The sequence below is a fragment of the Ranitomeya variabilis genome, chromosome 1, assembly GCF_051348905.1.
Source record: "Ranitomeya variabilis isolate aRanVar5 chromosome 1, aRanVar5.hap1, whole genome shotgun sequence".
Classification (NCBI taxonomy): Eukaryota; Metazoa; Chordata; class Amphibia; order Anura; family Dendrobatidae; genus Ranitomeya; species Ranitomeya variabilis.
In genome coordinates, this window is record NC_135232.1 from 631433954 (window position 1) to 631450108 (window position 16155).

Genomic DNA, 16155 nt, shown 5'->3' on the forward strand with positions numbered 1-16155 from the left:
AGGCTTTTCCGGCCTACTAAAGGTGTCTGTCTGTGTGCCCCTGCCTGGTGTTGTCCTCAACTAAATAAAGCTGAGCTTCAACCTTCTGGCTCTCATTAAGTGGTTTTAAAAAAAAAAAATGGTGGTTAGGGCCTACTAACGGCTTCTGCCCCTCCCTGGTGTTGCCCTCAACTAAATAAAGCTGAGCTTCAACCTTCTGCTCCAAATTACCATTTTAAAAAATGCAATAGGCTTTTCCGGCCTACTAAAGGTGTCTGTCTGTGTGCCCCTGCCTGGTGTTGTCCTCAACTAAATAAAGCTGAGCTTCAACCTTCCGGCTCTCATTAAGTGGTTTTAAAAAAAAAAAAGGGTGGTTAGGGCCTACTAACGGCTTCTGCCCCTCCCTGGTGTTGCCCTCAACTAAATAAAGCTGAGCTTCAACCTTCTGCTCCAAATTACCATTTTAAAAAATGCAATAGGCTTTTCCGGCCTACTAAAGGTGTCTGTCTGTGTGCCCCTGCCTGGTGTTGCCCTCAACTAAATAAAGCTGAGCTTCAACCTTCTGCTCCAAATTACCATTTTAAAAAATGCAATAGGCTTTTCCGGCCTACTAAAGGTGTCTGTCTGTGTGCCCCTGCCTGGTGTTGTCCTCAACTAAATAAAGCTGAGCTTCAACCTTCTGGCTCTCATTAAGTGGTTTTAAAAAAAAAAAATGGTGGTTAGGGCCTACTAACGGCTTCTGCCCCTCCCTGGTGTTGCCCTCAACTAAATAAAGCTGAGCTTCAACCTTCTGCTCCAAATTACCATTTTAAAAAATGCAATAGGCTTTTCCGGCCTACTAAAGGTGTCTGTCTGTGTGCCCCTGCCTGGTGTTGTCCTCAACTAAATAAAGCTGAGCTTCAACCTTCCGGCTCTCATTAAGTGGTTTTAAAAAAAAAAAAGGGTGGTTAGGGCCTACTAACGGCTTCTGCCCCTCCCTGGTGTTGCCCTAAACTAAATAAAGCTGAGCTTCAACCTTCTGCTCCAAATTACCATTTTAAAAAATGCAATAGGCTTTTCCGGCCTACTAAAGGTGTCTGTCTGTGTGCCCCTGCCTGGTGTTGTCCTCAACTAAATAAAGCTGAGCTTCAACCTTCTGCTCCAAATTACCATTTTAAAAAATGCAATAGGCTTTTCCGGCCTACTAAAGGTGTCTGTCTGTGTGCCCCTGCCTGGTGTTGTCCTCAACTAAATAAAGCTGAGCTTCAACCTTCTGCTCCAAATTACCATTTTAAAAAATGCAATAGGCTTTTCCGGCCTACTAAAGGTGTCTGTCTGTGTGCCCCTGCCTGGTGTTGTCCTCAACTAAATAAAGCTGAGCTTCAACCTTCTGCTCCAAATTACCATTTTAAAAAATGCAATAGGCTTTTCCGGCCTACTAAAGGTGTCTGTCTGTGTGCCCCTGCCTGGTGTTGTCCTCAACTAAATAAAGCTGAGCTTCAACCTTCCGGCTCTCATTAAGTGGTTTTAAAAAAAAAAAATGGTGGTTAGGGCCTACTAACGGCTTCTGCCCCTCCCTGGTGTTGCCCTCAACTAAATAAAGCTGAGCTTCAACCTTCTGCTCCAAATTACCATTTTAAAAAATGCAATAGGCTTTTCCGGCCTACTAAAGGTGTCTGTCTGTGTGCCCCTGCCTGGTGTTGTCCTCAACTAAATAAAGCTGAGCTTCAACCTTCTGCTCCAAATTACCATTTTAAAAAATGCAATAGGCTTTTCCGGCCTACTAAAGGTGTCTGTCTGTGTGCCCCTGCCTGGTGTTGTCCTCAACTAAATAAAGCTGAGCTTCAACCTTCTGCTCCAAATTACCATTTTAAAAAATGCAATAGGCTTTTCCGGCCTACTAAAGGTGTCTGTCTGTGTGCCCCTGCCTGGTGTTGTCCTCAACTAAATAAAGCTGAGCTTCAACCTTCTGCTCCAAATTACCATTTTAAAAAATGCAATAGGCTTTTCCGGCCTACTAAAGGTGTCTGTCTGTGTGCCCCTGCCTGGTGTTGTCCTCAACTAAATAAAGCTGAGCTTCAACCTTCTGCTCCAAATTACCATTTTAAAAAATGCAATAGGCTTTTCCGGCCTACTAAAGGTGTCTGTCTGTGTGCCCCTGCCTGGTGTTGTCCTCAACTAAATAAAGCTGAGCTTCAACCTTCCGGCTCTCATTAAGTGGTTTTAAAAAAAAAAATGGTGGTTAGGGCCTACTAACGGCTTCTGCCCCTCCCTGGTGTTGCCCTCAACTAAATAAAGCTGAGCTTCAACCTTCTGCTCCAAATTACCATTTTAAAAAATGCAATAGGCTTTTCCGGCCTACTAAAGGTGTCTGTCTGTGTGCCCCTGCCTGGTGTTGTCCTCAACTAAATAAAGCTGAGCTTCAACCTTCCGGCTCTCATTAAGTGGTTTTAAAAAAAAAAAATGGTGGTTAGGGCCTACTAACGGCTTCTGCCCCTCCCTGGTGTTGCCCTCAACTAAATAAAGCTGAGCTTCAACCTTCTGCTCCAAATTACCATTTTAAAAAATGCAATAGGCTTTTCCGGCCTACTAAAGGTGTCTGTCTGTGTGCCCCTGCCTGGTGTTGTCCTCAACTAAATAAAGCTGAGCTTCAACCTTCTGCTCCAAATTACCATTTTAAAAAATGCAATAGGCTTTTCCGGCCTACTAAAGGTGTCTGTCTGTGTGCCCCTGCCTGGTGTTGTCCTCAACTAAATAAAGCTGAGCTTCAACCTTCCGGCTCTCATTAAGTGGTTTTAAAAAAAAAAAATGGTGGTTAGGGCCTACTAACGGCTTCTGCCCCTCCCTGGTGTTGCCCTCAACTAAATAAAGCTGAGCTTCAACCTTCTGCTCCAAATTACCATTTTAAAAAATGCAATAGGCTTTTCCGGCCTACTAAAGGTGTCTGTCTGTGTGCCCCTGCCTGGTGTTGTCCTCAACTAAATAAAGCTGAGCTTCAACCTTCCGGCTCTCATTAAGTGGTTTTAAAAAAAAAAATGGTGGTTAGGGCCTACTAACGGCTTCTGCCCCTCCCTGGTGTTGCCCTTAACTAAATAAAGCTGAGCTTCAACCTTCTGCTCCAAATTACCATTTTAAAAAATGCAATAGGCTTTTCCGGCCTACTAAAGGTGTCTGTCTGTGTGCCCCTGCCTGGTGTTGTCCTCAACTAAATAAAGCTGAGCTTCAACCTTCTGCTCCAAATTACCATTTTAAAAAATGCAATAGGCTTTTCCGGCCTACTAAAGGTGTCTGTCTGTGTGCCCCTGCCTGGTGTTGTCCTCAACTAAATAAAGCTGAGCTTCAACCTTCCGGCTCTCATTAAGTGGTTTTAAAAAAAAAAAATGGTGGTTAGGGCCTACTAACGGCTTCTGCCCCTCCCTGGTGTTGCCCTCAACTAAATAAAGCTGAGCTTCAACCTTCTGCTCCAAATTACCATTTTAAAAAATGCAATAGGCTTTTCCGGCCTACTAAAGGTGTCTGTCTGTGTGCCCCTGCCTGGTGTTGTCCTCAACTAAATAAAGCTGAGCTTCAACCTTCTGCTCCAAATTACCATTTTAAAAAATGCAATAGGCTTTTCCGGCCTACTAAAGGTGTCTGTCTGTGTGCCCCTGCCTGGTGTTGTCCTCAACTAAATAAAGCTGAGCTTCAACCTTCCGGCTCTCATTAAGTGGTTTTAAAAAAAAAAAATGGTGGTTAGGGCCTACTAACGGCTTCTGCCCCTCCCTGGTGTTGCCCTCAACTAAATAAAGCTGAGCTTCAACCTTCTGCTCCAAATTACCATTTTAAAAAATGCAATAGGCTTTTCCGGCCTACTAAAGGTGTCTGTCTGTGTGCCCCTGCCTGGTGTTGTCCTCAACTAAATAAAGCTGAGCTTCAACCTTCTGCTCCAAATTACCATTTTAAAAAATGCAATAGGCTTTTCCGGCCTACTAAAGGTGTCTGTCTGTGTGCCCCTGCCTGGTGTTGTCCTCAACTAAATAAAGCTGAGCTTCAACCTTCTGCTCCAAATTACCATTTTAAAAAATGCAATAGGCTTTTCCGGCCTACTAAAGGTGTCTGTCTGTGTGCCCCTGCCTGGTGTTGTCCTCAACTAAATAAAGCTGAGCTTCAACCTTCTGCTCCAAATTACCATTTTAAAAAATGCAATAGGCTTTTCCGGCCTACTAAAGGTGTCTGTCTGTGTGTCCCTGCCTGGTGTTGTCCTCAACTAAATAAAGCTGAGCTTCAACCTTCTGCTCCAAATTACCATTTTAAAAAATGCAATAAGCTTTTCCGGCCTACTAAAGGTGTCTGTCTGTGTGCCCCTGCCTGGTGTTGTCCTCAACTAAATAAAGCTGAGCTTCAACCTTCTGCTCCAAATTACCATTTTAAAAAATGCAATAGGCTTTTCCGGCCTACTAAAGGTGTCTGTCTGTGTGCCCCTGCCTGGTGTTGTCCTCAACTAAATAAAGCTGAGCTTCAACCTTCCGGCTCTCATTAAGTGGTTTTAAAAAAAAAAAATGGTGGTTAGGGCCTACTAACGGCTTCTGCCCCTCCCTGGTGTTGCCCTCAACTAAATAAAGCTGAGCTTCAACCTTCTGCTCCAAATTACCATTTTAAAAAATGCAATAGGCTTTTCCGGCCTACTAAAGGTGTCTGTCTGTGTGCCCCTGCCTGGTGTTGTCCTCAACTAAATAAAGCTGAGCTTCAACCTTCTGCTCCAAATTACCATTTTAAAAAATGCAATAGGCTTTTCCGGCCTACTAAAGGTGTCTGTCTGTGTGCCCCTGCCTGGTGTTGTCCTCAACTAAATAAAGCTGAGCTTCAACCTTCTGCTCCAAATTACCATTTTAAAAAATGCAATAGGCTTTTCCGGCCTACTAAAGGTGTCTGTCTGTGTGCCCCTGCCTGGTGTTGTCCTCAACTAAATAAAGCTGAGCTTCAACCTTCCGGCTCTCATTAAGTGGTTTTAAAAAAAAAAAAATGGTGGTTAGGGCCTACTAACGGCTTCTGCCCCTCCCTGGTGTTGCCCTCAACTAAATAAAGCTGAGCTTCAACCTTCTGCTCCAAATTACCATTTTAAAAAATGCAATAGGCTTTTCCGGCCTACTAAAGGTGTCTGTCTGTGTGCCCCTGCCTGGTGTTGTCCTCAACTAAATAAAGCTGAGCTTCAACCTTCTGCTCCAAATTACCATTTTAAAAAATGCAATAGGCTTTTCCGGCCTACTAAAGGTGTCTGTCTGTGTGCCCCTGCCTGGTGTTGTCCTCAACTAAATAAAGCTGAGCTTCAACCTTCTGCTCCAAATTACCATTTTAAAAAATGCAATAGGCTTTTCCGGCCTACTAAAGGTGTCTGTCTGTGTGCCCCTGCCTGGTGTTGTCCTCAACTAAATAAAGCTGAGCTTCAACCTTCCGGCTCTCATTAAGTGGTTTTAAAAAAAAAAAATGGTGGTTAGGGCCTACTAACGGCTTCTGCCCCTCCCTGGTGTTGCCCTCAACTAAATAAAGCTGAGCTTCAACCTTCTGCTCCAAATTACCATTTTAAAAAATGCAATAGGCTTTTCCGGCCTACTAAAGGTGTCTGTCTGTGTGCCCCTGCCTGGTGTTGTCCTCAACTAAATAAAGCTGAGCTTCAACCTTCTGCTCCAAATTACCATTTTAAAAAATGCAATAGGCTTTTCCGGCCTACTAAAGGTGTCTGTCTGTGTGCCCCTGCCTGGTGTTGTCCTCAACTAAATAAAGCTGAGCTTCAACCTTCCGGCTCTCATTAAGTGGTTTTAAAAAAAAAAAAAATGGTGGTTAGGGCCTACTAACGGCTTCTGCCCCTCCCTGGTGTTGCCCTCAACTAAATAAAGCTGAGCTTCAACCTTCTGCTCCAAATTACCATTTTAAAAAATGCAATAGGCTTTTCCGGCCTACTAAAGGTGTCTGTCTGTGTGCCCCTGCCTGGTGTTGTCCTCAACTAAATAAAGCTGAGCTTCAACCTTCCGGCTCTCATTAAGTGGTTTTAAAAAAAAAAAATGGTGGTTAGGGCCTACTAACGGCTTCTGCCCCTCCCTGGTGTTGCCCTCAACTAAATAAAGCTGAGCTTCAACCTTCTGCTCCAAATTACCATTTTAAAAAATGCAATAGGCTTTTCCGGCCTACTAAAGGTGTCTGCCCCTCCCTGGTGTTGTCCTCAACTGAACAAAGCTGAGCTTCCACATTCTGGCTTTCGCCCTATACTATCAGATATTAAACTGCATTTGGCCTACTAGTGTGGTTAGGCCCTTGAAACAGTGTCTGCTGCTCTTGGGTTTGCTACTCCACTGAACAAAGCAATGCCGCCTGTTTAGTCCTGTTACCAATTTTGAACTGCATGTAGCCTACTTTATTCTTTGGCCCTATATCTGTTTCCTCCTCATCCTGCCCATTGCCCAGCCACTGCTAAATGAGTCTGCTGGTACATTGACCTAGACCACTACATTCCCCTTGTACTCTACACAGCCAGAATCTGACCCTGCTGAAAGTAAGGTTCCCCTTCCCGCATGTTATACCACCTTACACAGGGACAAAGAGGAAGGTGCAGATGAAAGTGCAGGTTCCTTCATCAGGTGGGGGGGCATACTCGTTGGCGACGTCACTGGCACAGGGCCCCTCAGAGTACGCAAAAGTGTCGCTGCTGGTGGGAGGCGCCCCCGCCATGCAAACACACCGCCGTACTTTGAGGGGCCCTGTGCCAGTGGCAATGCGAACGAGTGGGCCCCCCCCTGCTTGCTCAGGATCACAGCACTTGCAACTTTTAAATACTTACCTTTCCCTGCAACACCGCCGTGACGTAGTCCGCATTTCCTGGGCCCACGAAAAACTTGAGCCAGCCCTACTCCCCCCACAACTTTCCCCCAATTCCCTATGCCCAACTATTATTATACAGTTAATTAAGATTGGCAAGCTTCAGAAACAAGAATGGATGTTTTTGGCATTAAAATGGGCACTGTAGGTGTTTTCCTGGCCTCCACTCACTGCCGACTATGCTTCCCCATTGACTTGCATTGGGTTTCGTGTTTCGGTCGATCCCCGACTTTTAGCGATAATCGGCCGACTGCACTCGACTCGACTCTGGACAAAATCGGGTTTCCCAAAACCCTACTCGATCTTAAAAAAATGAAAGTCGCTCAACCCTAGTGGCTGCTGCTGGGTAGTGCACTCCCTCCTCTTATTCATTTAAATAGGGGGCAGATGTGCAGTACCCGACCATGGCTTCTATACAGTCAACAAGCTGTGCAACTCCATAACTGAGCTGCCGCCAACATGGGGAACTGCTAATCAGTTGGGCACTGCATGTCGCATCACTACTAATCAGGCATTGATGACCTATTTTAAGGATAAGCCATCAATGTTAATGTACAGGACAACCCTTTTAATGTATCATGCTCCAAAACAGACCTAGAGTTAGAAATCTAAAGCATTTTTTATCATGTGTAGAATGTTCATATGTTATATACATTTTCTGTAATAAATTCCATTTTAAGATTTTTTAAATATGCTAACATTTAGTGCTCTTTCTTATATAAATCAATCTTAAAAAAAAAATTTAAATGAAAAAAATTGCATTTACAGTGCTACATAAAACTGATAACACATGTTGGGACAGATTTCAGCTGGGAATCTACGGCAAGCAAGGAGTTCTTTTTGGAAAATGGTTGTCAAATCTCGACTTTTTGACAAAATGATGAATTGTAACCATTACATTTTTCGTTCTGGCTTTTGGTGCCCTCTATGAAGTAAGAAAAATGAAACATTTCTCATTAAAAGCATAGAAAAAAATGCTATTACTTTAGATTTTTCTTTGGTGAAGAAATATTAAAAAAATCCTATTGAAGATTGTGTTGTTAGGCATGAAGCATAAGGCTTTGCATCTGTTATGTTTTTTTCCATACATATTGCTAAATTCATAATACTTCATAACCTCTGCTGTTCATGATAACTTGCCCACATGGTGGTGCTCTTCCATATGACTATATAAGCTCTCGTTACATTCAGCATTAATAGCAATTTGCAGCTTATAGTTAGTAAATATGGAAAAAAATCCAATATATAGAAAAAGAGAAATCCTAAGCAAAACTTTGTATCTATACTTTAAGTTCTAGAAATACGTACCAAAATTTTGCATCAAATTGACTTATGAATAGTTCATTTTTTACCTTTAGAGGTTTGGGTTACAACTGCACTCCCCCTTTTATTTCTCCAATATACAATTCATGGCTTGAAAGCTGTGACAAATAGTCCGTGACTGGCACTATATAAGTGGAAATAGTAAAATCCATCCCGTTTTTCTACTATGGCTATGTCCCCGCTGATGCATTTTAATCAAATTCTTCCAGTTTAAGTAAAACAATCTGTCATTCTGCTGGCGCTGTTTCTGCCGGTGTCACAATATGAATGGGATGAATTAAAAATTAAAATGATTGGTTTTACTTTCCATCAGGATGAGAAGTGAACACTGCCGCCACACGACCCCATCCCTTCTCAGACCCATCTGTCTCACCCTGTGCCACGGTGCCAGTCATAAACTTCTACTCAGTGACCATTAAATCATGGCTGAGCCATCCGAAGCCCTAGCAGAAGACAACAGCAAGAAAACCTCCACCACATTGCAAGCATCTATTTATTAAGCACATTGAATTAATAAAAAATACAATATAACAGTACAAGCGCTGTTGTCTGTGTTCACAATAATGGGAAGCGGTACAAAAGAAAACCTGAGCATACTGAATTTACATTCAATGATACAGTAAGAGAGTTGCCAACTAAATAAATTCCTGGACAGCCTGGAAAAATTTTGATTTGTAGTGAATCAATTTGCCATGAATGACAGTGATGCAAAGCCTCCAACTGCCCTGAAAACCTGAAAAGACACTCTAAGGTCTTTTAATACTATATTCAACCCCTTTAAACTTTAACACAAAAGCATAGAAATAGTAATGTCAGAGTAACCTCACCAAAGAAATGGATGGTAACTAGATATTAATCAACAGCCTATTTAATTACCCAACACTCTAACAAAATCAAATTTAAAAAAATTAAAATAAAGGATCAAATTATTAATTTTATATGTTCGTAATCTGGCATACCGTTCTGTGCTGAACACTGATTAAGGTCAGCATCACCCTTAACGTATTAAAAATTGGTCCGATTATCTCGGTCGAGAGTCGCACGAGTGTTCTCCGTATGGTCATCTGTGTGTAATCCATTTGCAATGTGATGATGCGATTTCCTCACATCTATCTATCTATCCGTATGCAATGCGATTTTAACAGGAGCCTTTACATACTGCAGTTCTCTGTCATTTACACATCATTTTCAAATTAAATATTCTTCTAAACACACACACACACACACACACACACACACACACACACACACACACACACACACACACACACACATATATATATATATATACTGTGTATATATATATATATATATTAGACAGATAGATAGATTAGATTAAAAGTCGGGAAATGATCTGCCGCACACAGTATAATCACAGAGTGACAGGTTAGAATAGAATAGATAGAATAGAAATATACACATAGAATACAGTACAGACCAAAAGTTTGGACACACCTTCTCATTTAAAGATTTTTCTGTATTTTCATGACTATGAAAATTGTACATTCATACTGAAGGCATCAAAACGATGAAATAACATATGTGTAATTATATACTTAACAAAAAAGTGTGAAACAACAGAAATTATGTCTTAAATTCTAGGTTCTTCAAAGTAGCCACCTTTTGCTTTGATGACTGCTTTGCACACTCTTGGCATTCTCTTGATGAGCTTCAAGAGGTAGTCACCGGGAATGGTCTTCCAACAATCTTAAAGGAGTTCACAGAGATGCTTAGCACTTGTTGGCCCTTTAGCCTTCACTCTGCGGTCCAGCTCACCCCAAACCATCTCGATTGAGTTCAGGTCTGGTGACTGTGGAGGCCAGGTCATCTGGCGTAGCACCCCATCACTCTCCTTCTTGGTCAAATAGCCCTTACACAGCCTGGAGGTGTGTTTGGGGTCATTGTCCTGTTGAAAAATAAATGATGGTCCAACTAAACGCAAACCGGATGGAATAGCATGCTGCTGCAAGATGCTGTGGTAGCCATGCTGGTTCAGTATGCCTTCAATTTTGAATAAATCCCCAGCAGTGTCACCAGTAAAGCACCCCCACACCATCACACCTCCTCCTCCATGCTTCACGGTGGGAACCAGGCATGTAGAGTCCATCCGTTCACCTTTTCTGTGTTGCACAAAGACACAGTGGTTGGAACCAAAGATCTGAAATTTGGACTCATCAGACTCAGGCACAGATTTCCACTGGTCTAATGTCCATTCCTTGTGTTCTTTAGCCCAAACAAGTCTCTTCTGCTTGTTGCCTGTCCTTAGCAGTGGTTACCATGAAGGCCTGCTGCAAAAAGTCTCCTCTTAACAGTTGTTGTAGAGATGTGTCTGCTGCTAGAACTCTGTGTGGTATTGACCTGGTCTCTAATCTGAGCTGCTGTTAACCTGCGATTAAACAGAAGCAGAGGTGACTCTTGGTCTTCCTTTCCTGGGGCGGTCCTCATGTGAGCCAGTTTCTTTATAGCACTTGATGGTTTTTGCCACTGCACTTGGGACACTTTCAAAGTTTTCCTAATTTTTTAGACTGACTGACCTTTATTTCTTAAAGTAATGATGGCCACTCGTTTTTCTTTCCTTAGCTGCTTTTTTCTTGCCATAATACAAATTCTAAAAGTCTATTCAGTAGGACTATCAGCTGTGTATCCACCAGACTTCTGCACAACACAACTGATGGTCCCACACCATTTATAAGGCAAGAAATCCCACTTATTAAACCTGACAGGGCACACCTGTGAAGTGAAAACCATTCCCGGTGACTACCTCTTAAAGCTCATCAAGAGAATGCCAAGAGTGTGCAAAGCAGTCATCAAAGCAAAAGGTGGCTACTTTGAAGAACCTAAAATATAAGACATAATTTCAGTTGTTTCAAACTTTTTTGTTAAGTATATAATTCCACATGTGTTAATTTATTGTTTTGATGCCTTCAGTGTGAATGTACACTTTTCATAGTCATGAAAATACAGAAAAATCTTTAAATGAGGTGTCCAAACACATATATATATATATATGTATTTATAGTGCACAGAGAGATAGATCGAAGAAATGCCGGTAAGTCATTTGCCGGCCTCTGTAAAATCACTGCAGGAGCTGACAGGATAGAAGAGATGGATTACATACAGTAAATGCATACAGAATAGGTAGATATAAAGATGTCAGTGACAATACAATTAGTACAGTGTGTGTGCAAATTACTGGACATGTATTTAATTAATAAAAGATTATTTGGGGGAAAAAATGGCGTGGGCTCCCGCGCAATTTTTGCAACCAGCAGAGGGAAATCCAGAGACTGGGGGCAGATGTTTATAGCCTGGGAGGGGGGTAATACTCATGGAGCTTCCAGGCTATTAATATCAGCTCACCGCTGTATACTTAGCCTTTAAAGGCTATTAAAATAGGGGATCCCCCCAAAAAATGACGTGGGGTTTCCCCAGAGTTAATAACCAGCAAAGGCTATGCCGACAGCTGCGGGCTGATATTAATAGCCTACAAAGGGGCCACGGATATTGGCCCCCTGGCTAAAAACATCAGCACTCAGCCACCCCAGAAAAGGCGCATCTCTAAGATGTGCCAATTCTGGCACTTAGCCTCGCTCTTCCCACTTGTTCTGTAGGGGTGGCAAGTGGGGTAATAGTTGTGGAGGTTGATGTCACCTTTGTGACACCAAGTTCCGAGGTTAGTAATAGAGAGGCATCAATAAGATGCCCCCATTACTAACCCCATAGTCAAATTGTTAAGAAAACACAGACACAGAGTAAAAAATCCTATAATTGAAATAAAGACATAGACTCCTTTAATGTTCTTAATTAAACCATACTTACATCCATGCCTAATTCCTGCGAAGCCCTCAATCTCCTGTAATAAAAGTAAAATAACAAACCAACAATATACCATACCTGTCCGTCGTTGTTTCCTAAGCAGTAGTCCATATTTAGGGGATATACAGTTATCAACCTGGACGGTGCCAAGATTCGACCTTCCTGGCTGAAAACCACTGGTGAATGAGATGCTGCGAGCGCAGCTTCAGTAATTAGCGGTGACTTCACTGAAGCTGCGTTCCCTCACAGCCTGAACTGTGGTGAACTCTGGACCGTGGGAAAATGACAGTGTATTTAATTTTGTATTAATTAAATACATGTCCAGTAATTTGCACACACACTGTACTAATTTTATTTGTCACTGACATCTATACATCTACCTATTCTATTTGTATTTACTGTATGTAATCCATCTCTTCTATCCTGTCAGCTCCTGCAGTGATTTTACAGAAGCCGGCAAATGAATTACCAGCTTTTCTTCGACCTATCTTTCTGTGCAATATAAATACATATATGTGTGTTACTGACATTGTGTATATATATATATATATATATATATATATATATATACATACAATCTATGTGTATATTTCTATTATATCTATTATATTCTAACCTGTCAGTGTGATTTTACTGTATGCAGCACATGAATTACCGGCTTTTCGAAGGACACCGGTGTGTAAAAAAACAGACAGCACTCTCATGCTGTGAGTGCTGTGCATTTTTTTTCTCGCACCCATAGACTTGCACTGGCGAGACTCAGCCGATATATGCATAAAATCGCAGCATGCTGCGATTTCACTTGCATGTAGAATACACCCGAGAAAAAAAAATGGTGATGTGAGCTTCACCATAGATTGTTTCCTCGCATAGCACTCGTCCGTATTATACGCTAGTGTGACTCTGGCCTAAAACTGATGGTGTCACTGCCAGAAATAATATTATCTTGGGGTGAGATGAGTGAAGTGCCATATATTCCATAATTCCTCTTCTTCATCCTCATTAATACACTAGCTGGAGGAAAAGTAGGCCAATTGTATTGTTTTTGGCAGTACTACTGCCTCGACAGCTATTGTCAGCAGTTGTGTTACTTCTGCTGCTAGTGGATCCCATATTCTTAGCCATATTCTGTGTGTTGGGCTATCCAAGCATGTGTCATGACTCTGACACAACCGCGACACATGCAGCTGCGGTGCCGATCAGTTGATTGGCCTGCGCGATCCAGGAAGCCGGGTTCCCTCTGCAGCTTATTTGGCAAACGCAATAGCTTGCCAAATAAGAAGGAACCCGAGTAAATTCGCTCATCTCTACCCAGGAGCACCACACTGCTGACACAGGGGCATAAAAAAAGCTAGACTACAGTTTTCCAAAATGTATGTGAGTAAGCCAAAATCTTTCTGAGAAAGCACTTGTGGACTTGTGTTGTAATTATTTTATGGGAAAAATACTTTATTTTCTGGAACAATTTCAAGGGTGCCAAAACTTTCGGCCATGACTGTATGTATTTTTTTTATTTTGCATGTAAGTACCCATATAGGTCTTGCCTTCTTGTTCACAATTCATGCAGGGGTTAGCATTTATGCACATTTAATCTAAGTACATTTTATCAAAGTACTGGCAGTTATACCATGGCAGTTAGACAGGGCAGGAGACAGGTAAGATACTTAAACAAACCTACTCCCAGTACATTTGGATTACAGCAAATATTTATCATATGCATTTGTATAATTTATATCCTGGCAGCTGCATTCTCTCACATTCACCATCCTTGCAATAACTCTTTACATTCCATCCATATTGGCCCCTCACTCCTCTCCTATGTACAGCACTCATGCTCTTTTCACATTGCTAAATTGCACAGATCCATTCATTCCCACAATCCAACACAAGAGACACTCTCACAAATCAACTAACCATCTGCTCACTCTTTCTATCCTCCTTCGCCTAGTCGCAGGAGATATCTCTCCTAACCCCAACCCCCCATGTTATAGCAAGTCAAAGCCCCCAACTGCTACACTCAGAAACCCCACTAACCTTACTAATATTCCCTGCATGCCTTCTGTCTCTTTCAATTGTGCCCTTTGGAATTCTCACTCAGTGTGTAATGAACTTTCCTTCATCCATGACTTTTTCCTTTCTAATTCTCTTAACCTCTTGGCTCTTACTGAAACCTGGATACAGAAGTCAGACACCACCGCTGCTGCTCTCATATGGTGGACTACACTTCTTTCATACCGCAAGATCAGACAATAGACCAGGAGGAGGCGTTGGTCTTCTCCTATCACCCAAATGTACATTTCAGGTTATGCCAAAAGTACCCTCACTTGTCTTCCCTTCTTTTGAGGTACATGCTGTCAGACTCTACATCCCCTTCTCCATGCGAGTGGCAGTGGTGTATCGTCCTCTGGGCCCCTCCCATCAGTTCCTGGATCAGTTTGCTACCTGGCTTCCACACTTTCTCTCCTGTGACATCCCCACCCTCATCCCCACCCTCATGGGTGATTTCAACATCCCCATTGCTTTTCCCCTCTCCCCATCTGCTACTCACCTTTTATCGCTAACCTCCTCCTTCAGCCTCTCGCAGCTTACTAACTCTCCAACGCATGAAGACGGAAACTCCCTCGACATGGTTTTCTCCCAACTTTGCTCAGTGGATGATTTCACAAACTCCCCTCTCCCTCTCTCTGACCACAACCTTCTTTCATTCTCTATCAAGGACTGCCATGCCGCTCAGGTCACCCCTACTTTCCACACTTATAGAAATATACAGGCCATTAACATCCAGAAACTTATGAAGAACTTGCAGTTATCATCGGCCCCTATCTCCTCCCTCTCATGTCCTGATTCTGCACTGGAGCAGTTTAATGAAACACTGCAACGTGCCCTGGATGATGCTGCACCTCCTATACATAGAACAACATGGCACAACCATGGCACATGCTGCAAACATGTTTCCTAAAGCGGTGCTCCAGATGCGCTGAACGTCTGCTGAGAAAATCCAATCTACCCGAAGATTTCATCTATTATAAGTTATGCTTAAAACATACAACCCTGCCCTTCACCTCTCCAAACAAATCTATTTCAACAGCCTCATCACTTCACTATCCAATAACCCAAAACGTCTCTTTGACACGTTTCATTGCTTACTCAACCCAAGAGTGCAGGCCCCAACCACGGATCTCTGCGCTGACGATCTGGCCAATTATTTCAGAGAAAAAATTGATCATATCTAACAGGAAATTATCTCCCAAACCCCTCATACCATGCACTCTTCCTCTCTTCCCCCCACTGCATGCAGCTCACTCTCTGACTTTGAACCAGTCACAGAAGAAGAAGTAATCAGGCTCCTTGCATCTTCTCGCCCGACCACTTGCACCAGTGACCCCATTCCATCACAACTCCTCCAGTCCCTTTTCCCTGCTGTCACCATCCACCAAACAAAAATATCTCTCTTCTGGTATGTTTCCTTCCTCATTTAAGCATGCCATCATACATCCATTACTTAAAAAACATCCCTCGACCAAAACTGTGCCGCTAACTATAGACCTGTCTCTAATCTTCCCTTCATCTCTAAACTCCTCGAATGCCTGGTCCACTCCCGTCTTATTCGCTATCTCTCAGATAACTCTCTTCTCGACCCTCTGCAATCCGGTTTCCGCTCTTTACACTCTACTGAAACTGCTCTTACTAAAGTCTCTAATGATCTACTAACAGCTAAATCTAATGGTTACTGCCCCCAGCTAATTCTCTTGGATCTCTCTGCAGCATTCGACACTGTAGATCATCAGCTCCTCCTCATTATGCACCGCTCCATCAGCCTCAAGGGCACCGTGCTCTCCAGGTTCTCCTCCTATCTCTCTGACAGCTCCTTCATTGTATCTTTTGCTGGCTCCTCCTCCTCTCATCTTCCCCTTACTGTTGGAGTTCCTCAAAGATCGGTGCTAGGCCTCCTCCTCTTCTCTTTGAATACTGTTGATCAAACAATTAGTAGATTTGAATACTTATATTTGAATACTATTGATCAAACAATTAGTAGATTTGGTTTCCAGTACGATCTCTATGCTGAAGTCACCCAATTATACACCTCTACTCCTGATATCCCACCTGCCTTTTTAGAAAATACTAATGATTGTATTACCGCTGTCTCTAACATCATTTCCTCCCTCTAACTGAACCTGAACCTGTCAAAAACTGAACTCCTTGTGTTTC